At 41.8% G+C, this 24,475-nt stretch overlaps 1 long non-coding RNA gene across 1 annotated transcript; it reads left to right on the top strand.

Moving 5' to 3' along the window:
- Positions 1-16,315: 16,315 nt before the first annotated feature.
- On the top strand, positions 16,316-19,372 carry LOC124237990 (uncharacterized). The gene is made up of 3 exons (XR_006888203.1): positions 16,316-16,449; positions 16,920-17,043; positions 19,243-19,372. It is a non-coding gene; the product is annotated as an uncharacterized LOC124237990 (long non-coding RNA).
- Positions 19,373-24,475: the final 5,103 nt, after the last annotated feature.

Below are 24,475 nucleotides of genomic sequence, written 5' to 3'. Positions count from 1 at the left end.
GCAGATTCCATGAGTTCCTGGGTGCAGTGTAGACGTTGGCTCTTAATGCTCAGTCATAAAAATTGCTGTAGGAGACGTAACTCTGCTGAGCGTTCTTTGGGAAGATCTGACTGACTGACAGCCTCCCAGACACCGTGGGGAGAAGGCATGGATCTCAATTTAGCAACAAAGAATGGGTGTGCACGGAATGAGGCTTATTTAGTTTGGTTTGAAAGATGTTGCTCTTTCAACAGAAAGCTTTGCTTCACTGCACCATCAGCTTCAAGGATTCCTAAAAGTCTCTGGACCTGGGGAGAGATGCTCCAGGGCTCCGGCTCTCTCTGAGCACCATGCTGGCTGGACGCTGTCTGTGATTCAGGCTGGGGCAGTCAGGGAGCAGCACAAGGCTGACAAGCAACTGTGGGAAATTCTCATCTAGGAAAATCAAAAGATTTGCATGAAGGTCTGATGGCATTTGTAGCAATTATACAAACTGCTCAAGTGTGAAAGTTAAACCCCTTGTGAAAGGTTCGGCTCTTGGTGAATGATACCCTTCTGCATGTTTTTTTACTCATTTTTTTTCATGACTCATCCCACTTAAGACTAAGCTGTAATCATTCTCTTAACAGTCATATTGGTTTCTGTGTGATAAATATATATCCACTTAACGAGGACATGTAGGAATTTGCAGCATAAAATAAATTTTATAGTAAAAAAAATTTCACATTGTATGCCTAATTTGTGGAGGTGGTTTTATTCTTATATTATTGCTGTTTTCCATGTCTCTTACTCTCAAGCCCTCATGCCTGTAAGAGATTACTCATCTTTGAGTTCAATTAATCCGTTAACTCTTTCACTGCAGAAAATCCTCCAGGCTGTTCCTACAAGGGAACGATAGATGTACTGATCAGATAGTCAAACATACATGATGAGAACACAGAAAGCTTATAGATGGACTAACTGACCTCCTTTTTAAAGCCACCATTGCCTAAATGTGCAGCTCATAGAACCGGTAACCTAACTTGCCAGGACAATATTCATTTCAAATATCTGATAGACTTCTCCTTAAAATTACAGCCAGTTGTCAGTTTCCACGTACCAATTTTTGGTTTGGAAAATATGGTCACTGAAGACATGGAACTTTCATATTTTGTTTATTTTGGTTAAAAATACACTGTGGAACCAAGAGGGGACACAGGTTAGAAAAACAGTTGACAGATTTCCCCCTTCCAGACACATAGGAAGCCATAGCTGGGCTTGATAAAATGAGGAACAGGACAAAACTCTTCCCCAAGGGTAGCCTGGGTGAAGACGAGGTAGGTGCTCCTTAGAGGCAATATCCAAAGATGAATTCCAAGGCCAGCAGAGAGGTTGACTTTTACGAGTTCAGGAAGCAGCACGTGGGATAGTTAAAATCACAGATGAAGAGCTGGCCCAGGCCCAAGTGGTTTACTGGCAAGTTCTAGCAAGCCTTCAAGATACAGATAATTCCTATATTATTTGATCTATTTCAGGGCATAGAAAAAGATGGAAAGACTTTCAAGATGGCTGACTAAATACTCTGTTCAAATCTCGTTGAAATGACATAAGAAATGTAAAAACTAAGAATCAACAACAGAGTTAAGAAACCAGAAAGGCTACCATTAGCAGGCTCAGAACAGTGAGAAATTCTTGAAAAGTATATGAGACAACATTGGCAGGTAACCTCCCAAAACAAAGGAAACTGAAAGCCCAGGGAGACAAAAAGGAGACATTGTATTTTTGAGGAAGGTTAGCCCTGAGCTGACTGCTGCCAATCCTCCTGTTTTTGCTGAGGAAGACTGGCCCTGAGCTAACATCCATGCCCATCTTCCTCTACTTTATATGTGGGACGCCTACCACAGCATGGCCTGCCAAGTGGTGCCATGTCCGCACCTGGCATCCGAACTGGTGAACCCCAGGCTGCTGAAACGGAATGTACGAACTTAACCGCGCGCCACCGGACCCGCCCCAGAAGACATTTTTTAAAGATGAGTTTTTCACCAGGACTCTGGTAGAAGCCCAAGATCAGAAGTAGCAGATGCTCAAAGAGTGGGCCATGAGCAGGGACGGGTAAACGTATAAATATTACAGAACAGCTGCATCTGAATCTCAGTCTCAGTGGAGTTGCCTGGTGTTTGTCACCAAGATCAAGCCATGAAAATAACTTTCTAGGTGGAAATGGGAACTCTCATGCAGAAAACTCTGAGTGGGCCCTGGGACCAGGGAAGTAGATGAAAGCTCTAGATAACTGAGAGCCAACGTCAGTAAAATGAGCTCCTGCATCCAGATGATAATTTATTTGTAGACATTAAATGAAGGTTTGCCTGGTCACACACCCGCCCCCTTCCAGCCATGACCCTTGCATCAGAATCTGCCTTTAAACTGTTAGAGGAACAGAGATTCCACCATCCGGTGAGGAAGTAATCATCAAAGAAACAGAGTTTTTTGAGAAATAGATAAGAATTTTAAGATTCTCAGAGAGATTCGAAAGATATTGCATTCATTAAACAAACAAAGACTATTATGAAAAAGAATTCATTCTTAAAAATTAGAAACATTTGGGAGTAGACTCAGGTGTTTTAAAAGAAAAATTGAGAATAAGTAAGCAGATTCATTTCAAGAATCTAAGAAGAATAAAAATAAAATAAACATTTTGAAAAAGAAAATGAGAGATTATGCAAAATAAAAACAAATTAAAAAGAAAAACAAGCAAAAAGTAAGCAAACATGAAAATTCAATAGAATATAAAGCTGGTTCATTGGAAAGTAAAATGCAAGATAAAACTTTTGGTAATTCAAGTAAAAAAATGGAAAGCACAAATAACTAATATTAGGCATGAAAAAGGGGGACAAAATTGTAGATACAGCAGAGATTAAGAAAATGCCATATAATTTCTGACAATGAAATTAATGAATTTAAAATCTAGATGAAGAAAGAGGTTAAAAATCTGAATAGACAACCATCAAAGAAGAAATCAAACAGATAGTTAAAGAACTACTCCTCGAAAGTACACCAGTTCCCAAGAGGCTATTTCCTCGGGGAGCAGATAATTCCTTAATTATTTAAACCATTCTAGAGCAAAGACAAAGAAAGATAATCAATAAGGATCATATCAATAAGGATAATATAACCCTGATACTTAAGCTTAGCATAAAAGGCATAGAAGGAAAAAAAAGACTGAAAGAAGAAAGAGAAATGACTAGATTGATACAATTCATAAATTGGATATTAAAAAATCTTCAATAAAACAATAGCAAATATCAAAGTGTATTGGAAGTATAAAATACTATGACCAATTAGTGTTTACCTAAGAATGCTAGAATGGTTTAAAAAATGTTAGGAAAGCTATTAAAGTAAAATGAATTACATTTATAGGTCAAAGAGAAAACCCATATGATATCTTAAAAGATGCTGTAAAAGCATGTTAAAAATGAATGTCTTTATCTTTTAAAGATTGTTAGCAAGCTAAGACTAGAAGGAGAACTTTCTTACTTGATATCAGAAACTAAGGTAAATGTCATCCAAAATGGTGAAACATTAGAAGCAATTCCATTAAATTCAAAATGAAAACAAGGGTGTCTGTAATTATCATTACTATTTAACAGTGTGTTGAGTCGAGGAAATAAGCCAAGAAAAAGATATTAGATGTAAATGGTAAAAGTAAAAAGAAAAATGGTCATTATTTCAGGTTATTATAAAAATCTACTTAGGAAATCCAGGGTAATTAATTGGAAAAAAATTAGAACTAAAAAGAGTAAAAATTTACTGAAGTGACCAGATATTAGATCAACATACAAAAAGCAAAAAGCTTTCCCATAACTGGTCACCAATAACCAATTAGACAATGTAATGGAAATAAGAATTGCGATTACCATGACAACAAAACACTCCAGATGATCTGCCATGGAAAAGAATAAACCTCACAAGAACTACGCAAGACCCATATGAAGAAAACGCTAAAACTTAACCCAAGAGGAGATAAAGGAAGATGTGAATAATGGCGGAAATGCCCGTGTTTTTGGACAAAGAGACTCAAAGTTATAAAGCTGGTGATTTTTTTCCAAAATAATATCTAAATTTAATCAACTCCAATCAAATCCCCATTAGCATTTTAAAAAATGAAACAATGTGCCCATTCTAAAGAAAACTGAGCATGGCAAATAGGTAAGAATAGCTAAGATAGAGTAGAAAAAGAAGGACAAGAAAAGATAATTTATCTCACCACACAGAGCAGTCAAACATGCTATAAAGCTATAGTAATTACAAAAAATGATTTCAGCACGGGTATAAATCAATAGTTTGCTAAAATGGAATTGAAGGCCCAAAAACAGTTTGCCATAAATAGGTAGATGAAGGATAGCTTTTTCAATATCTATGTTTTAATAATAAAGGCAGTGTTTCAATGGAGGGAAAAGTAGGCTAATTGGTATTAGAAAATTGATTTTCAATTAGAAAAAAGTAAAGTATATTTTTACTTTATACCTTACACAATAATGAATTCTATATACATTGAATATAAAAAGTACTTAAAGTAAAAAAAAAAAGGAATGTTTTTATAATTTTGAGAAGTTGAAGGGCATCTCTAAGCACCATATAAAAGCTAGAAATCAAGAAAGAAAAAGGTTGCCAAAATTGGTCACAAACTTTTTGTGTGTGAGTGTGTGTGAGGAAGATTGGCCCTGAGCTAACATCTGTGCCAGTCTTCCTCTATTTTATGTGGGATGCCGCCACAGTGTGGCTTGATGAGCAGTGCTAGGTCTGTGCCCAGGATCCGAACCCATGAAACCTGGGTCACCAAGGCAGAGCATGTGAACTTAACTGCTACGCCACTGGGCCAGCTCGGATCTCAAACCTTTTTAATATTTCAGAATGGTTAGAGACTCCATAGACAAAGTTATGGGAGAAAATACCTGCCATGTATGTAACAGACAAAGAATTACTGCACATCATATACAAAATATTCCTGCAAATTGATAAGAAAAACAGTTAAAGAATACGAACAGATAATTTAGAGAAAAAATACAAATTGCCAGGGTTGCAAGCTTCACTCATAATGAAAGAGATGCAAGGTAAAATGCCTAGGTTTGGGGATTTTATTTATTTATTGGTATTTATCTCACGTAGTGTTCTCTGAAGCTTCTGGATCTGTGGGGGGTTGCAGTCTGTAATTGATTTTGGAAAATTCTTGGACATTATTATTTCAAATATTTCTTCTGCCTGTTCTCTTTTCCTTCCAGTGTTTCAATCACACATGTGTTAGCACTTGAGATATTGTCCCACAGTTCTTGAATGTTCTGTTTTTTAAAATTCTTTCCCCTCGTTGGGTTTCAGTTTGGGAAGCTTCTTTCGAGCTGTCTTCAAATCCACTCATTCTTTCCTTGCTGTGTCCAGCAGACGAGCCCACCAAAGACATTCTTCAGTTCCACTACAGTTTTTTGTTTCTGGTATTTCCTTTTGATTTTTATAGTTTCCATCTCTCTGCTGACATTATTGATTTGGTCTTACATGCTGTCTACTTTTCTATTAGGGCCTTTAACACATTAATCACAGTTATTTAAAATTCTTGTCTGATAATTCCAACATCTGTCATGTCTGAATCTGGTTCTGATGCCTGCTTTGTCTCTTCAGACCGTGTTTTTTCTCGTCTTTTAGTATGCCTCACGATTTTTTGTTGAAAGCCAGATATGTTGCCTTGGTAATAGGTACTGAGGTCAATAGGCCTTCAGTGTGAGGATTTATGTTAATAGGGCTTGGAGTTAGGCTATGTTTAATGTTTGGTGAAGTTATGAGTTCCAGAGGCTTCAAATTCCTCTGGTGTCCTTGCTTTCATGCCCTCTCCTGGCTTTGGGGCTTCCCTTTGCACTGCCATTCAGGGAGATGGGGGTCTTCAGCGCTTCCAGCTGTAATCCACTGGAGGCTCAGTGGTGTGGTGGTAAGGTAGGGGGAGGGGAAGAGCTCCATGACCTTCTGATTAAATCTCAGTGTTTTGGTGGGCCTGTGTCTTGGAAATGTGGCCTTCACAAGTGTTTCTGTCTCTCCTCCTTGAGTATAGGACCCTCCTCCCTCATTCCCAGCGTCCTGTGAACTGTCTTTTGGGTTTGTTTTAGGTGAGACAGGAAGGCTAGGGCCTCGAGTAGGGTGGAAATCCCCAAGTGCAGGTGGGATAAGGTTTCAGTATCGTCCCTGGAGAGTAGGCCTTTGTCATGAAGAAGGATTTGGAGGGTTAGACCACTGTTACTTTTCCCATCCTCCTGCCAGGGCCAAGAGGGGACTTTTCTCAGATCCTCATCATGAGAACCTGGTGGGGTTCTTGGGGTGGAGGGGAATTGTGGGGCCCTCCCTAGGATTGGGGCCCTAGATGCTTCTCTCTCACACTAGTCTGCACACAGCCTGCAACCATTAGTCATAATCACAAACCAGTGAGGTTAAGTGGTTCCACCCTTACCATTCTAGAGGCTTCTGTTGTGTCTCTCTGGATGCACCTGTCTCCCCAGATTTCAGGGTGTGGTTTACCTCGAAACTTCAATCTCTGATGGATCCAAGTAAAGACACTGATTTTCTGTTTGTCCAGCTTTTTTTGTTGTAAGGATGCGAATGGTGACTTCCAAGCTTTATACATGTCAGAATGGAAACCAGAAGCCTGCAAACTAAAATGAAATCCCATTTTACCTACGAGATTGGCAAACTTGAGAATGATACTATTCAGTCTGAGAGAGAGAAGGAGGAAGTGAGTGCTCTCATTAGCTGCTGACAGGAAACTACGGGGGCGTCACCTTTCTTGCAGGCAATTTTACATTATCAACGTTTACCGTGCCAACACCTTTGATCTAGCAATTCCTCTCCCAAGATGCTATTCTACAGATAAGCACACAGGAATGTGAAAATATATATGCACAAGACCATCTACTGAAGAACTGTCTCTACTAGCAATAAATTAAGAACAACCTAAAGTTTTATCAATATAAGAATGACTAAAGATCCAGCAACTGCAATTTATTTATTCCGTGGCTATTGTGTAGCCCACTAACAACATAGTGGACTAAAATGATTAATATACTAAAATGATAACATGTCCATGACATATGGCTATGGGAAAAAAATCAAGTTACAGAACAGCATGTAAATATGACGTTACCTTTGTAAAAACAAACTAAGCAAACACTGTGTGTGCACGGAGCATGGGGATGGGCATGCACAGACGTGTATTTGTGTCTATTTGTGTCTGCTTTGAAAAAAGTCTAGAAATACAGACACCAAGTTCTAGCAGTTAGCATCTTCTCCTCTAGCAAGGAGGAGAAGCTTCCCATTTTAGGGGAGATTAACACATTTTAAAGCAAGCATGTATAACTTTTACAACTAAAAACACATACACAAAGGAAGCAGATCCTATCCCTCAAATAAAGAGAAAGCTGTCTGGGAAAAGATGGCAATAACCTTTCCTTCATATTTCTAAACAAGTCCAAGAATCTTAAACAAGTCACATTTTTGTCTAAGTAAAAGACCTCTTGGGAACATAGCGGGAGGAGGGCCACTTTCCCCACCGAGCAGCGGCCCGCAGGGCGAGCGCAGGGCCAGCGTTGTCTGCTCATCGTCATGGTGGCTCCAGCGTTCACACCATGGTGGGTGCTGAGCAGGGCCTCGGCATATATTGGCTGAATTAATAAATCAAAGGAAAGAAAAATGGCAATGGTTCTGTGACAAGTTACTCTACCGTGCACGGTAGGGAAATCTGGCAAGCAGTTGACTGGAAGTTTCTCTGTTCTTACTGAGTTTTGATACTAGACTCACTCAAATTCTAGAACTCAGGTAGGAAGTTACTAGCGCCAGAGCAATGCTGAGGGAATCACCCAGACGGAGAGAAGGCTGCTCGCTGACTGAGAATCTTTCTCATACTGAAATAGCAGAAGTTAGCTAGGCAATTTTCTTTCTGTCAGCTCTCAAAAGACCACTGATTCAGGAAATGACCTACAAACATAACATTTTAGTCTTAATTTTTACATTCAAAAAGTAATGTAGCAAATGGGGCCAGAATCCTGCTTACCTGGGGTTTCAGTGGGTTAGGGTGTACTCCCACAAGCCGTTGGGATGCAGAGAGAGAGGAGGCTAAGGGTGGTTAAGCACCTCCTAACTACGCACTGAGGGACGCGTCAGTCCCTCAGCACATGGTGCCTCATTACATCGCACAACAAGCTGGTGAGGTGTCCTCATCATTTTATAGGTGAGGAAACTGAGACTTGGATGCATTGGGTAACTTGTCTCGGGACGCAGAGCCAGAAAGTGGCAAAGCTGGGATTGGAACACAGGTGGGCCTGCCTCCAAAGCACATGGTCACCTCTTGGGCCACTAGCCTCTGTCCTGGTAGGTGTTGGTGTGCTTCGCTCACCATGTTAATATGAGAGCAGTCCCTGCAGAAGACTCCTGAGGGCTTGCTTACTTAGAGCTGACTAGATTGGACCACCACATCTGCAGAATGAATCCAGAGATTTTTCCTTACGTACGTAAGATCCCCACGCCATCTTTAACTTCTAGACGCTATAGGGAAATGACTCAGTATCACCAAACAGGACTCTGCAAATCTCAACCAACCACAAGTGTACTGTCTATTCCCCCAGTTGTCCCAGGAGGAAGCGCACCCCTATGCAAAGGTAAACCACAGCTCCTGAAGGACTGTTTACAAGGGCATCAGTGATGCGGAGACAGTCACTTGTCATAAATACCCTCATGGAATAAAGATCTTTCTTCACTTTCCATAAGATTTGCTAACTCAGACTGAATGGTTTTCATCTTTCTTTTCACCCTTGCAGAAAGTTAACGCACCAGAGCGCCGTAGCTTTCAGCGTGTGCGTGTTGCCTTTGGGTCCTTCTTGAATGCACTTTACGTCCAGTGTTTGGCCTCTATGTGCAGTGGGTTACGTACTACATCTATTTCCTTGACACGCTGTCCTAGACCTCTAATGTTAGCATGCACCATCGCCCGGGCCTGGGCTTCCTACTTTTCTCTCCTCCCATGACTCCGCTTATCTATTACACACCAATCGCACCTACTGTTACTTCTCCAGACTTCATATCTTCAGTGAGATGTCCTATAGAAATCTCTCATATAACAGAGCTGCAAAAAGTTCTTGATACCTACCTTCATCTCAAACCTATTCCTCCCCTCCACCCTGAATTCAATTCTCCATCTCACACCACCATCCACTCTGTTGTTGAAATCTAAAAGCTCCTGGTTTCCTCCCTTTTCCTCACCCCTGTATCTAATTCTTCAGCAAGTTTGGAGGTCCTGCTTCCAAAACAGCTCAAATCCATCCACTTTACTTCATGTCACTGCCAAGAGTAGGCCACTCATTGCTTATCTCAACTACTCTAAGTCGGCCTTCTTGCTTCCATCTGTCACCCGTAAAGCAGCCAGGATGATAACTTTAAGAAAAAAACCCTGATATCTTGCTTGAAATCTTTCATTGTTTTCCAGTCTTACTTTACCATGGTCCACAGGACGGGCATTATCCGGTCCCCACCTACCTCTCTGACCTCATCTCCTAAATCTCTTTTAATTCACAGGCCTGCGGTCATGTTGTTCTTCCTAGTCCTTGAACACACCAAGCCTATCCCCCTTTGGGGCTTCCTGGGTGCTCCCCAGGTTCTCCCTCCAGGGTTTCCATGGCTGGGGCCTTCCTCATTATTCAGGTCTAAGCTCATACGTTACGTCCTGAATGGTTCTTCCATGACACTTTAAAGCAGTTATCCTTTACTTTGCCCATCAGTCTCTGTCACAACATCCTGTTTTAGTCTTTTTATGGCACTTATAGTTATCCGAAATTATTTTTTCAATTATTTATGTGTCTGTTTATTGTCTGCTTCCCCTGTAGAATGATACTTTCACGTGAGCACGGCTTGTTTCTCTCTCGGTCGGGGCTGCACCTCCAGAGCTAAGACTCTTTCTCTTCCTTAAACAGTAGTAGAAGTTGCCAGCGCAATCTTCTTTCTGCTAGCCTACAGAAAAATAGATAAGTGACTCCAGAAATGACCCCAAAGAAGAACATTTTAGTTTTAGTTTTTGCAGTAAAAAATAAGGTAGTGAACGGGGCCAGAATTAGGGTTCTAAATCAGAATCAGACCAGCACATGGTAGGCGTTCAATAAAAGTTTGTTGACTATCAAAATGCACAACTGCTTGATCATGATTACAGAGGAGTGAAACGCAGCCCCTTACAAACCTCGGGCTATAATTATGATAAAAGAACTTTGTACTCATTTTAAGCAGCATTCTAATTGACAAATTCTGCCTCGTATTTAAAATATACATTGCAATGTGTCATGACTTAGTGGATCATTTATCACATGAATTCAACATTGCGAAACATTTACCACTTGACTTCATCCACGGATGAATAGAACAGGGAGAGCTGCTTTCCTAACAGTGACCAGCTGCCCTCGCTGAATATTCCTGTTTGATTTTCATCACTTTGGATGTTCAACATCACTTCAAAATGCTGAGCCAGCCAAATATGGGCTGCCCTGATTAGTGACCCCCGTCTCCCCCTGAAAACAGTTCCTCCCAGTTAGTTAAACTGGACCATGGCAGTCCTGGCTCCCAGCCAATGAGCCGGCAGCAAACAGGGCTGGTCACCTTTGGACACTACCTTTCCTAAGCAGCGGTCCACGATGAGGACTCTGATCCTCTTGATAGGAGAGGCCACGTTGGCTCTGCTGCTTCTTTTTCCCCTCACAGACAGTAAGATATTATTTATTCTCATCATCACTCGCAAAACGTTATCTGAAAGCCAAGATGCAGAATGCCGGACACGATAGAAGCCTGAGGTTTCCTTTGGCTTCCTAAGGAGCATTTCTAAATAGAGACATTTATAAACAGCTGCATGTTCTTTTGGAGAGGAAATTGGAGGAACCGGCAGGCTGAAAAAAATGAAAGATGGAGCTGTATGAATGCCTTTTCTTCTGATCAATTGTGGGTAAACCCGAAGGAGCAGCGGAGACAGTGGTCCTTTGAGTATTTGCAAACTAAGCCCAGGGCACGTGGTAGGGTCCAGAGCGACTTCTCCAAATTGAAGTGGATATTCTTTAACTCTAGGTTAAACAACAGGGACAACAAAATAAAATTAAAAATAGTTTGATAAAGTTGCAAGGAGGAGCCATTCTTTTCTGTTAGATTTCTCTTGGTTGGATTCTGTGCACGGATTAGCTAAATCGGGCAAAGTTGTCTTTTGCAAGTTGGAAGGGATTTATTTCGGGATTCTATGTCAACAAAGAGTGCAGAATGAGTTCAAGTCAGATTCCACACGGATCTGAAGGGAGGGGAATATACGAATCATAGTGAATGAAGTAGAGAAAGATTTCCTGAGGAGTCAGCAGCTAAATTCTTTGGGGTATTTTTTTTTATCTGGAAAGGAGGATGCAAGATGCCTTACACCTGCAAAGGAGTTCGGGCTACGCTGTTTGTTCTCAGGACTCAGGAAAGGCAAAAGCTAGTTGGAGTTTAGCCGTTTCTGCACGTATCAGGACTAAAACATAAAAGGTCACGGACGTTCAGTTAAAAGAGGACTTGGGGATCTTCTACTCAACTTGTGGATGAGGACTCAGGTCCAGAAAGCTTTCTGTCCCAAAGCTGGAAGTCAAGTCAGTTTTAGGCTCACACCACTTTTCTCTTAGTCCTTTCTCTATCTATCTATCCTTATCTCTTCTTTAACTTGGAAGTTCTAAACCTGTTTGAAACTATGGTGGTCAGAAGACAGCTTAAGAAAGGATGCTGGCTGGACTTCATGTCAGAGCTGGGAGCACATCTCCAATTACAAAATGAAAATTAGGAAAACAAAGTTCAATGGAGGGGACTTGTACTTAGACAAATTTTCGTGAGTGCTTCTGTTTCGTGTATTAATGGATTTCTTTATTTTTTGGAGGTTTCCAAATGAAGAGAGTGAAAAAGAACTTTGGTATGATTCCATGATGTTGGTTTCAGCTGATTTTAATTTCTACTGACAAGCTGATTATATACTATCCTATTCTTAAACCCCAACCATCCCATCCCCGAGGTCAAATGGCACCTATTTGCTCTCTGCCTCTGTGTACTCGAGGAGAAGCTGGAGAGAGTGGAAGTTCAGGCATGTTGATATGCTAGGTCTGGAATACTTGGACATCGGAATCTTGATTTGCAAGTCACTCTGGAAATACTTCAAATTACTGTGAGTCAAATTATTTCATTGGTCTTCTAAAGACAAGGCAACCCCAAAAGCATCCCCTAGGGCTTAGGCCCACCATCACTGATGCCAACTGAGAAAAATGAAAATTCCTTTTTTTTATTGACTCATACTCTACCCTTCTTTTAAGATAAAGAAAAAAATAATAACTCTCTTTACAAGAAAACAAGCTCTTGGCACACAAAAGTGCTCTACTGTATTAATTATAACAGTGAACATTGGAAACTATCTTAATATCCAATAAGTAGCGATTAGGTATATCATGGCATACAACATACATAAAGTATTGTACGAGAATCAGAAACGATCATTATGGAAATTGCAGCAATATAGAAATGCTTGTTTAATAATCATACACTGAGTATCTAATGTATTGCAGGATTCTCCCGGGCAGTGGAAGTGAAGGAGTACCTCAGATAACTTGCAGTGTGATAGAGGAATCAGACGTGAACAATCATTTCAGGAAGAAAGGATGGTGAGGAGAGAGGCCTAGAGGCGTGTTCTGGGAGCTGTAAGCCCTTCAGTACGTCTGGGAAGACAGGGGTGGGAGGGAGCTGGAGCTGGAGAGAAGGCAGGGGCCAGATTCACGGGGCCTTGGGATTTATTCTGTAGAGAAGAGGTGTCATTGTAAGTTTTAGCAGGATAAAATACAGGACTACCGTAGTCATATAGTCATTCATTCACATGATCGTTCACTCATAAATTCAAGGCTCACTTATTGAGTGTGTATGCATTCATCGTGATAGGTACAGGTACTATAAAGATGAATAAAGCATGATCTCTACCTCTGAGAGGCTAACAACCTAGTGGTAGGACACTGTCATAGGAGAAAATCATTATAACACCCTGGGATAAGAACCTCAGAGGAGCCATCTACAAGGTGTGATGGAAGCACAAAGACAAACGTTTTGGCGGGGAAGCAGGGCATGATATGGTCCAGATAGTCCTATATAGGGGAGGAAACTGTTTTCCTTCTTCCCATCTTAGGTTATTGGTGGGGCTCTGCAAATTAGACTGACAAAAGACAGAGTAACAAGAGGAAAACGAACAGAAGTTTATTAGCACATGCATTGCACGTATACTACACAGGGGTACTCAGTGATGAGCAACTCAAAGGGGTGGCTGGAACTTGGGCTTCAAAGAGTCTTAACAAAAGCGCGATAAATGTTTAAAGAAGTGACAAGACAAAGGGAAAGGACTTTGCCTTTCTAGGGCAGCAAAGTGTGGGAAGGTAAATATATGGGGGAACTAACGGAAGATAAGGGCTAGTTAACAAAGCTTGTTCTGTAGGTTTCTCAGGGATGATTACCTTCTGTCCTTCCCGGTGGACGGGTCGCGGAGCACCTTCACAAACCTATGTCTTGCTTTTAGGCAAATAGGGGGAGGGCAGAGAGCTTTTCTAGTATCTGTTTCTTCTCAATTGCCTTCAGCTCAAAATAATCCTTATGTCAAAGTGGCACATTTTGAGGTGGCATATTCTGGTACCCTTTGCTTAGCAGAGGAGAAAGATCAGTCAGGAAAACAAAAAAACACATTAAGAATTTCAACAGAGAACATTGAATATTGGGAATTAGTTAACCGGGTCTTGAAGAACTGAAAACGCAAAAAAGGGAACCTGAGGTTTCGTACACATAGTAACCGCAGGAAGTGAGTACCCCTCCCAGGTCTGAGCAAACATGGGGAAGAGGTTGGGCTTGTCAGAAAGTAGAAGCTCAGAGAGGTGCTCACAGCGCGGGGACCAGACCTTGGAGGAGGGCAGACTGGCGGGCTCGAGCTGGTGTCCCTGAGGAAGGTGGGATGAAGCTGCTTCTAGGAGTGCCAGAAGAAACTGGAGACTGGAAACCCTGGCTATCGCCAGGGGGAAGGGCCATTGCTGGTGACATTACAGGATGGAACAGTCTCTTCGACCCTGTCAAGCCTTCCAGTCTGCCTTTAGCACCACTTATTGACAGAAACCAAAAGGAATTCTGCCAGCAAAGAGACGTGGTTTGCATAGTTTCAACCCCAGCATCACAAGAGGATAGAGAAAGATGGTTTGGAGCTGACAAAATAGCATAATCTCTAATTTAAGAGTTTAAATCTATAAAGTGGGGAGGCAAGCTTGAAGGGAGAGCGGTGCAGGCAGAAGGAGACTGCGTGTGCAAGGGCACGATGCCGTCAAAGTGCAGCTACAACCACTGAATCAGCCGCAGCTGGAATGCAAAATGCACTGGGGAAGCGTGGAGCAGAAAGGGGCCGTGAGGCGTGAGGGCAGGGAGCGCCCTGTTAAAGGGCGGAGCAGAAGTTTTAAATATCTCTTCTTGTATTTTTCTGGTTCAGTAATTCAGGTTTTTTTCACCCTCATAGCCATGAAGAATAGACTTTAAATCTGAGGTTTACTGTCCTAGAGAAGGTGAGTATTTGATACAGCAAAGAACAAAGAGGTCAGTGCTTAGATTTTTGAATTTCAAAATAGTTTTCTAAGTCCTTAGGGGAACAACATAGCCTGAGGGCAAACCCTTTTGCTTTGCAAAATTATGGCTTTCTGAGACAGGAGAAGGTTGACTCGGAACTCCAAAAGTTTTTTCAAGAGCCACGAAACCATAGCTTATTCTAAGGAGCTGTAGAGTAGGAATACGGAGGGTGGGCTGTAAGGCAAGTTCCACACGGATGTGTCAGGTTCCACAGGACAGAAGAAAAGCCTTCAGCAGCTGGGAGGAGGGACCAGCCACGACGTCAGGTTCCAGGGTTCTCGCTGTGTCCATTCCTCACCCCCCGCCCCGGGTCAGACCTGGGCCGGGCAGGGAGTGTGTGTGTGAGAACTTCCTGAGACATTTAGCAAGAAGTCTCAGAACAAAAAGTTTATTTCTCAATTCCCCAGCTGCAGCCTGTTCCCACTGCTTGCTCTTCAGAGAGACCCTGTGTTGACAGGGGGCCACAATGGTGCTTTCTGATGGGTCTGGCATAGTCTATCCCCAAACAATACACTGTGTGGTTTTCTTGTTTTTGAGCTTTACAAAAATAGTATCATACTATCTGTATGGAACTTGATTTTTCCATATTGTTTCAGTAGCTGCTGTTCATTCATTTACACTTAAATGTAACGCATTGTGAGAATATTCTATACTTCATTAATTCATCTTCTGGTCAATGGATATTTGCATTGCCTCTCATTTTTACTGTTATGAACAGTGAGGCTGTGAACATGGCATCCATTTCCTTAGAGTATATATCAGGAATGGGACTGTTGGGCTACAGGCTATCTGACTGCTCGATTTTATAAGATAATGCTAATGGTGTTCCAAGCTGGTTATGTCACTTTCAATTCTCAGTAGTATTTTTAAGAGTTTCCGTTGATTGTATCCTTTCCAATACCTGGTATTGTCTGACTTCTTAATTTTATCAACCTAGTGGATATAAAATGTTATGCCATTATCATCAATTTCCATTATCTTAATTATTAAAAACGTTGGACTTCTTTTCATGTGTCTATTTGCCATTAAGGATTTCTCTTCTGTGAAATTCCTTTGTATGTTCCTTGTTTTTTCTATCCAGTCATTTGTCTTTTGATATTGATTGCTAGGAGATCTTTAGATATTCTGGATTCAAATCCTTTGTTAGTTATAGTTGCTGCAAACATCTTCTATCCTAGTTTGTGGTTTGAGTTTTCACTTTTTGTGTGTGTGTGTGTGAGGAAGATTTGCCCTGTGCTAACATCCTTTGCCAATCTTCTCTTTTTTTTTTTTTGCTTGAGGAAGATTAGCCCTAAGCTAACATCTGTGCCAATCTTCCTCTTCTTTGTATGCAGGATGCCTCCACAGCATGGCTCATGAGTGGAGTAGGTCCACGCCTGGGATCCGAACCCGTGAATCCCTGCTGCCCAAGTGGAGCACATGGAGCTTTAAACAGGGGGCCAGGCCAGAGTTTTCACTTTCTTTTTTTTTTAAGATTGGCACCTGTGCTAACATCTGTTGCCGATCTTTTTTCTTCTTCTTCTTCTTCTTCTTCTTCTTCTTCTTCTTCTCCCCAAAGCCTCCCCTGCTGCCCGCCCCTGGTACATAGCTGTATATTTTAACTGTGGGTCCTTCTAGTTGTAGCACGTGGGCCACCGCCTCAACGTGACCTGACGATCAGTGCCGTGTCCACGCCCAGGATCCGAACTGGTGAAACCCTGGGCCTCCGACGCAAAGTGCACGAACTTAACCACTCGGTCACTCAGCCGGCCCCTCACTTTCCTGATGGTGTGTTTTGAGAAGCCTGAGGTAGTCAAATTTATCAGTCTTTTCTTCAATGATTAGAACTTTGTGTATCTTATTTAAGAAATTCCTCTCTACCCTGAAGTCATAAAATTTTCTCCTAACAGTTTTAAAATTTTGCCCTTCATTTTACATTCTCAATCCACCTGTAACTGATATTTCAGAATGGTGTGGGTGGGGATTCAATTTTACTCTTTCCTTATGGATAACCAGTCATCCCATTTATTGAATAATCTGCCGTGCACTGTCCTGCATGTGCACATATCAATGTCCCATGGCTACTCTAGCTTTTTAACAAGTTTTAATACCTGATATGAAAAATCTCCCGTTATCCTTCAAGATGATTTGGCTATTCCTGGCCCTTTGCTTTTCTATATGCATTTTAGAATCAGTTTGTCAATTTTTAAGAAATATCCTATTTGTATTTTTACTGGAATTGCATTGAATCCATTCAATCTCAACTCATTCCATTTTAGCTTAAATCTGTAAGACTCTGCTGGAGAAGATGTTGTCAAAATCACCAAAAATCTCCATATTGCTGAATCAAATGGATTTTTCTTCGTTCTCCCTTGCTTGACCTATTATCAGCATTCAGCACAGGTAAGGACTCTCTCCTTTTTGATTCAGTTTTTGCTCTGGGCTTCAGAAACATCACACTGTCCTGATTTTCTTTCTAAATCACTGAACTCTCCTCAACCTTTACAGCTGTCTCTCTTGCCTCTGCCTGAAATCTGAAAGTTGGAGTATTGCAGGGCTGGTTTTCAATTTTCTCTCCTTAATTCTCTTCTGGTCCTGTGGCTTTAAGTGTTGCTATGTACTGATGTCTCCCAGGTATACAACTGACCTGAGCTTCAACCTCATGTATCCAGTTGCATAACTGACGTTTCCAGTTGAACTCCAAATAGGTATTGCAAACCAAATGTACACAAAAAGAACTCTTGATTTCTGTCCTAAATATGACCCTCTCCCAGTCTAAGCAAATACCTCCATCACACACCCAGTTGCCTAACCCTCAAATTAGGATCCCAGTCATTCTAGACTCTTCTCTTTCCCTCATCCTCTGCATCTAACCCATCAGCAAGTTTGTATCCAAACATATCTTGAATCCATCTCTTTACTTACTCTCCACTGCCATCATCCCAGTCTAAACTAACATCCTCTCTTGCCTTGACTACTGCGGTCGTCTACTAATGGGTCCCTCTCCTTCTTGCCTCGCCATAATTCACTCTCCATTAAGCCACCAGAGTAACCAGAGAGCTAGGACAGAACCTGTGCTGCCTCTGCTTAAAATCTTCCAAACGTTTCTTGTTGCTCTTAGAATAAAATCCAAACTCCTCACCATGGCCCTACTAAGGGCTACATGGGCTACAAGGCCCTACTAAGCTGACTCCCGCCTGCTCCTGAGTCTCTGGTCACTGCTCTCCTGCAGTTGGCCCTCCTTTAGCTTCCTCAAATTCGCTCAGCTCTCCCACACGCCAGGGCTTCTGCGTGTGCTATTCCTGATATTCAGCTCATTGCATGGTTTCTACCTCCTTGTCGTTCTTCTGTCAGCTCAAAGGTCCTCAGAGGGGCCCTCCCTGACCCTCAAACGTCTGGAATTACTTTGTTTACTTATTGGTTTACATATTGATTCCTGACTAGAGTTAAGTTCTTTGAGGCCCCGGGCCTTGGCTGTCTTGTTTAGCATTACACCCCCAGTACCTGAAACAGTGCTTGGCACGCAGTGGGTGTTCAATAAATACTTACCGAACGGATAAAGCTCCTCCCAGAGGGAGTGTGTGGCGTGAAAAGGAGAGAGGACAGATGACAGAGGCTTATGGAGCATCTTACTTTTTTTTCAACCACTATGCAAAAAAGGGCAGGCAAATGAATCTGTACAGAAAGGAGCAAAGAAAAATGAAAACTACTGATGTGTGTGTGTGTGAGTGTTCATGATATTTCCTTCCTCCTATTACAGTTGTTATGCTATTTGTATAATAAATTCAAATTAGCAGAGAAAATTAACTTCTTCGAGTTCATATATTCTAATAATGAAATGGGCTGTGGTCAGCTTATGAACATAGCTTACATTTATGATTTTGGAAGAAAAAATGAAACCCATAGTAAAGTGTTCATCTGGGTATCCTTTTTTACCTTGTCTGACAATACAATTTATGCCCCCAATGCTGACGTTACACATTTGCTTTAAAATCTTAAGTAATACTTTATTGCTAAGAATGTAGTTCTTTAATTCATATTTTTCACATCTAATGTATTTTGAAGAAGGAGAGGTTTGAACAATGCTCAATATTATTTCTCTCTCAGCTTTACTTATTGTCTTAGCAGTATTTTAGTTGGGTGTATATCTGAAAATCTGCTATTGCTAATACAACATTCTGTTTAACAAATAGAATATGCTGGAATGTTCAGCAAATGACAATAAATATATATTTGTATGTTTTACTTATTTATTTAACAAGTCCATACATAATGCTTACCCTGTGCTAGGCACTACTGTAAGTACTTTAAAATATGAACACATTCAATTCAATTCTTATAAAAACCCTATGACGTAGGTACTGCTATTATCCCCATTTTATAGTTGAGGAAGCTGAAACACACAGAGGTTAAGTAGCATTCCAAAAGCTCTCCTGCTCACTAGGAGGAGATGCCAAAGCTGACATTAAAATCCAGGCAGTTCTTGCTACTAGGCGCTCACTGTAACCGGATGTGATAGTGATTGAAAGCTGGGGAAGTAAATGACAAGGTTTTCTTTGCCCAGTTGGAATGATTTTGCCATACGCTTGTTATTTTGAACAGTTGCTTGTTCTGAAATATCATGAGAAGAGCTATGAACACAGGCAGACCGCTGAAGTATCGTTTAGCACACACAGTCTTCTGAAAGATATCACTAACGTCCCCACGGTCAGGGTCGTTTTGGACTGCTTTGCAACGTGTGCAGTGTACAACTCCAGAGGGCACCACCCATATAGACTCGATGTGAATAGCACCTCATAGAGTTGTTTAGGGTATAAACATCTGTAGTGGCCTTGCCAGTGGCCTAAAGATTTATTAGCTATCTCACAGAATGACTTCCAACTGGGAGACCCTTCTCTCTACATAGCCCATTTTCAGTTTTACATCCCTCAAAATTTATTACAAGAGAGTGTATTAAAATGTCACTCTGTGTGCTGGATAACTGTCATGTCTGTTCCATTTTCATCTCGCTGGAAAGAAGAAATGCTTAAATGTCTTCATATATGGTGTACCATAGGGATACTTTTTTCTATGTGAAATATTATGATCTTAAATGCCTTTCTGGGTACTTTGGGAGATGGCAACAAATCTAAGCCAAGATTCCATGAAAGACCAAATCCATTCCCTAGTCCACTTTCCTTTACGTAGTGGTGAGAATGTGCTCTTAAATTTTCAACGTAGTTGACTGGCAACGCTCTAGTTTGGTACTCCTAGTTCACTGAGCTTAATTGGTGTTGTCAGTCCCAGAATGGGCAGAGCTAGAGGAATCGTGGGTACAGGGGACCTGAGTGGTCCTCTGGCCTAGCTTTCCCTTGGACAGATGAAGAGGCTCAGGCCCGGAATGTTGATAGTAGTCCAAGCACACACAGCTGGTTGGTGGCAGGAATAAAACTTGAATCTGAGGGGCCGGCCCGGTGGCGCAGTGGCTAAGTGGACACGTTCCACTTCGGCAGCCCGGGGTTCGCTGGTTCGGACCCCGGGTGCAGACATGGCAGTGCTTGGCAAGCCATGCTGTGGTAGGCTTCCCATGTATAATGTAGAGGAAGATGGGCATGGATGTTAGCTCAGGGCAAGTCTTCCTCAGCAAAAAGAGGAGGATTGGCAGCAGTTAGCTCAGGGCTGATCTTCCTCAAAAAAATAAAAAACTTGAATCTGAGATTCCAAACTCTTACTTTTTTTCTTTTTTCTGCTATATCTCACAACATCCTGCACCCCTGTGGAATACACAAACTTGATTTTGCCTGAGTATTTTAAACCACTGTGTCCCAACTTTATTATTTGCCCTTGTCCACATTCACTGGGACAATCAGCAGAGTCCTTTGAGCATTGAACGGGATCTACTCCACCTTTAGGAAGGAAAATCCACACTAGCTCAGAAATACAGACTGGTGGTCTATTGGTCATCACTCAGAAGTCAGGGCTCCACCACTAATTGTGTGAATTAATTAATTGGTCAGTTAACTTCCGTGGGCTTTCTCCAGTTATGAAATGAGAAGATTGGACAAGTGGCTTACCATATACTTCCAGCTCTTGTATGCCATGTTTCTATGAACTATCATTGTGATTCCCAATTATCTTGTCTTTAAGGTGCATTTGGACCTCTGTTTAGGTCTGGATTAAATGAGATCATATTTTTTAGTAACCTAGTCAGATTTGCTACCTTATTTTTCATGTGTTGCTTTCAGCACTTAGTGCCCTAACCCTCTGATGTTCTGTTCTGTTCTTCCAAATTACCACTAGATATACAGTGACCTGTCTCTCTGCTCTGGCTAATCTAGTCTTACTTTTTGTTTTTGTTTTTGGTTAGGCAAGGTTGGCTGCTAAAATGAGCAGAGAACGAAATCTCCCAGGTAGATTCTTCACAGTCCTAGGGACCTGCCAAGGGTTGCCATGCATAGGACCACCTGCCTGGCTACACCAGGGGTTGGTGCCTGGTCCACAGGGAACTCACAGGGGGCCTGGTTTGAGAACTTAGCACAAAATAGATGTTCAGGACTAGACAGTGACCAACAGATTCCAACAGATCCTCTCTCTTGGAGCTTTTGAATAGAATCACAAAAAGTGGGCTGCAGGCTGGAGAGAGCAGCAAAGACCCAGAGGCATGCCATTCAAAGACCTCAAGCAGAATCAATGAGTTAGTAGAAGCCATGAAGTGAGGAAAAGTTAGTCAGAAAAGGAAGGAAAACAAATGAAGATAGATAGTAGCTGAATCACAATAATAGTAGATTGACTGGAGCAAGAATAAATAAACAAGCCCGAGGCAAAGACCAGATGACCAGATGACCAACCTTGTATTGCATCCAGAAGGTGTCAGAAGCTCTTGCTGCATGTTGTACCATGTTCTAGTTCCCTGTGAGACGTGGCCAGCTAAGAGCTGCTTCTCGTGCTCCTTGGTCCCCCTCTATCTTTCTAATAATTTCCAGCTCCTGAAGTATCCTGAGTAGGCCTCTGTACCTTGCCACTTGAAAGAGCCTAAATAACATGGTGTCTTTGTCGAACCCACATCCCAAGCTGTCAGAGTGTCTGTATGGTGTGTGGTGTCATCACACAGTAAGCATTCGGTAGTGTTTGCTGAATGAAGCTGTGAGATGTACAGAATTAATTTGGGAATGACTGAGTCCGTGCTAGGCTGGTGAAAGAGTACAAGGATCAAGGTGCATCCAAAGTTACCTGAAAACTTGTGGGCTGGAGCAGAGTGAAGCCTCGTGAGTAGGTAGGAAGATGGGGTTTACACGGCAAGATCACTGGAAAGGGCCCCTGCCCCAAATATTTCTGTCTGCAGTTCGCCACACTGCCTGAAGTTTGGACTGGGAGGTTAACTTCTTCAGTGGAAGGCAATATCTCTCCAAATGCCACTTAGAAAGTACTCACGTTACAGTAAAGCTGCGATCAATATTTCACGTCCTAGTGTGCATTCATTCAGCAAATCCATTCCTGGACAGCCTCTTGTCTTCAGGGACTGAGGAACTGGGAGTTTTGAGAGTATCGGGTTGTAGGGTAGAGAGGGAAACTTTCAGAGCATGGAGCACTGTTGAGGGAAATTATGGTGACCATGTGGACAACGTAAACTCTGGTTATGCTTGGTGAAGGGAAGAGTGAAGGGAATGGTAGGGATGAGGCCAGGGGTCAAATACCTCCAAGCCTCATTTTACATGAACCCAAGTACCAAAGATGATACCAAAAAGACAATCTTCAAGGATGATGTATGTTGTATGACAAAGATTATAGCCTTTGGAACAAGATCTGAGCTCTGAGTCCATTTTCTACTGCATTTTTATTGGAGTCTATGGGCCTCAGTTTCCCCATCTGTAGACTGGGACACAATGATAAGAATAATATATAATTCTTCAGAGAGAGGTGGTAAAGACCAACTGAGAGGATGGAGATAAATGATTTTGACAATTGCAAACTGCATATCCTGCTAACTAGTTCAATCTGGGAGCCGAAGGGGAAGGAGTAGATAAGAATGGCCTTGGCTGACGGTGGGCTCTCCGTGCTAAAACCTTCCCCCACCACTCCCCTCCCTCACAGCGCTGCCTGGGCCCAGGGTGAAATTGATAGACTGACTTTTCTCCACCCCACATCACTGTGGTGGTCACCCATCACTTTAAGACGTTTTTTCCTCATCCTATTCTCAACAGCAATCACTCTTTTATTCCTCATTGGTCTCGCACTTCTAAATTTAATTATGAAATTGACCTTAAAAGTAGTCCATTAGATTCTTTCTTTGTTTTCATCCCTTTCTTTTACAAATATTTTCCAACCGATAGGTATGGCAATTATAAAGCTTTGGTTGCAAGTTATAGAAAACCTGAACCAAGTTAGTTTAAACAATATAGGAGATTTAATTGTTTATATTACAAAATGGTCCAGAGATACATCTTCAGGCAAAGCTTGGTCTAGCAGTAAAATGATGACATCTGGGACCTGGTTTATTTCAGTTTCAGTTTCTCCTTTCTGCCCTCCATAGGATTAGCCTTATTGTAAGGCTAGTCCCCATTGTGGTCCTAAGATGACTGCCAACTGTTTCAGTGTTCTTGTCCATGATCTTTTCTCGCCAGCAAAAGCCTGGAGATTCACTTTGATTGGATGAGCTTAGGTCACATGCCCCTTTGAACAACTCTCTATGGCCAAGTGAGAGAGTACATTGAATAGTTTAGCCTAAGACACATCGTCTAATCCTGGGGCTAGAAGTAGACTCAGTTTTTCCAGAACTTCATAGATCCCAAAACAGTTTCTGAGCTGATGAGGATGGGGAAAAATGGATGCTGAGGAGGCCACTAACCAAAGCCCGCTATAATAGGTTAGAAAGAGATGCTATCCTTATATGAAAAGTTGCAGCGGCCAAATGCTTAAAGGTTTTTCCATTTGAGAACGAGAGCGCATGCTGTTTAAACCAAATTTGATGTGTCTAGTGTGATACAAGTTGACCTTCCTCCATAGGCATGAAGAATAATCATTAACCTTTGAATTTTGTGATTTTATAAAGCATTGAATTCCATACTTCAGTGCTCTCATGAGGGGAGTTTTTTGTTTATGTATTTTAGGCACTTTCAACATGCTCTAAATTGAAACAGAGAATGTATTTTTTTTCCTTCAGCACACTGCAGGAAGTCAGTCTAGCCACAGCAAATCTGTACTTGTTTTTGTGAGAGGATGGGAAGAATGAGTATTTGCCCTGTGGCATCAATTTCCTGTTTAATGTTCTCCAAGAGGCATTTGGAAAATGCCCAGCAACACAGATGTACGTAAATACCGTGCATAACTTGTTTTCATGAGTGGAAAGAGGAGTCTGTAGAATTATGACAAGCCTGCTTTACTCTCACCTCCTGGCGGTTGGTGAGTCACTCGACCTGAACTTAATGATTTGGAGAATGGATCATTCCAGAGTGTGGCATTGGAAGGACAAGCAGTGTAGGAATAGCATGGCATTTGGCTTCTTAGCCCAAGTTCTTATTCTTTTAAGGCTCCTTTCATCCCAGAGTCTGCTTGTCCCTGCTGGAGGTTGCCCTCAGATGGCCTGTAAGAAGACTACACACCAGGACAGCTTTCTTAAAGAACAAACAAACAAACAAAATAACCCCCCTGAAACAGAAACCCATCTGTGAGTTTGCAGACACAAATTTGTTCTCAAACCACAGAAAAACGTATGCACACACCACGCAGCATCTCTCAAGCAGCGGGCAGATGAGTTCTCAGTTCTGTAGAGTCATATTACCCCAGACGACTCACACGCCACTTTGGACATCTTATTCAAAAGGTCGTGGCTTGGTTGGAGGACCAAACTCTTATTTTT

Source organism: Equus quagga, chromosome 4, assembly GCF_021613505.1.
Source record: "Equus quagga isolate Etosha38 chromosome 4, UCLA_HA_Equagga_1.0, whole genome shotgun sequence".
NCBI lineage: Eukaryota > Metazoa > Chordata > Mammalia > Perissodactyla > Equidae > Equus > Equus quagga.
This window is presented reverse-complemented; position numbering and strand designations above follow the sequence as displayed.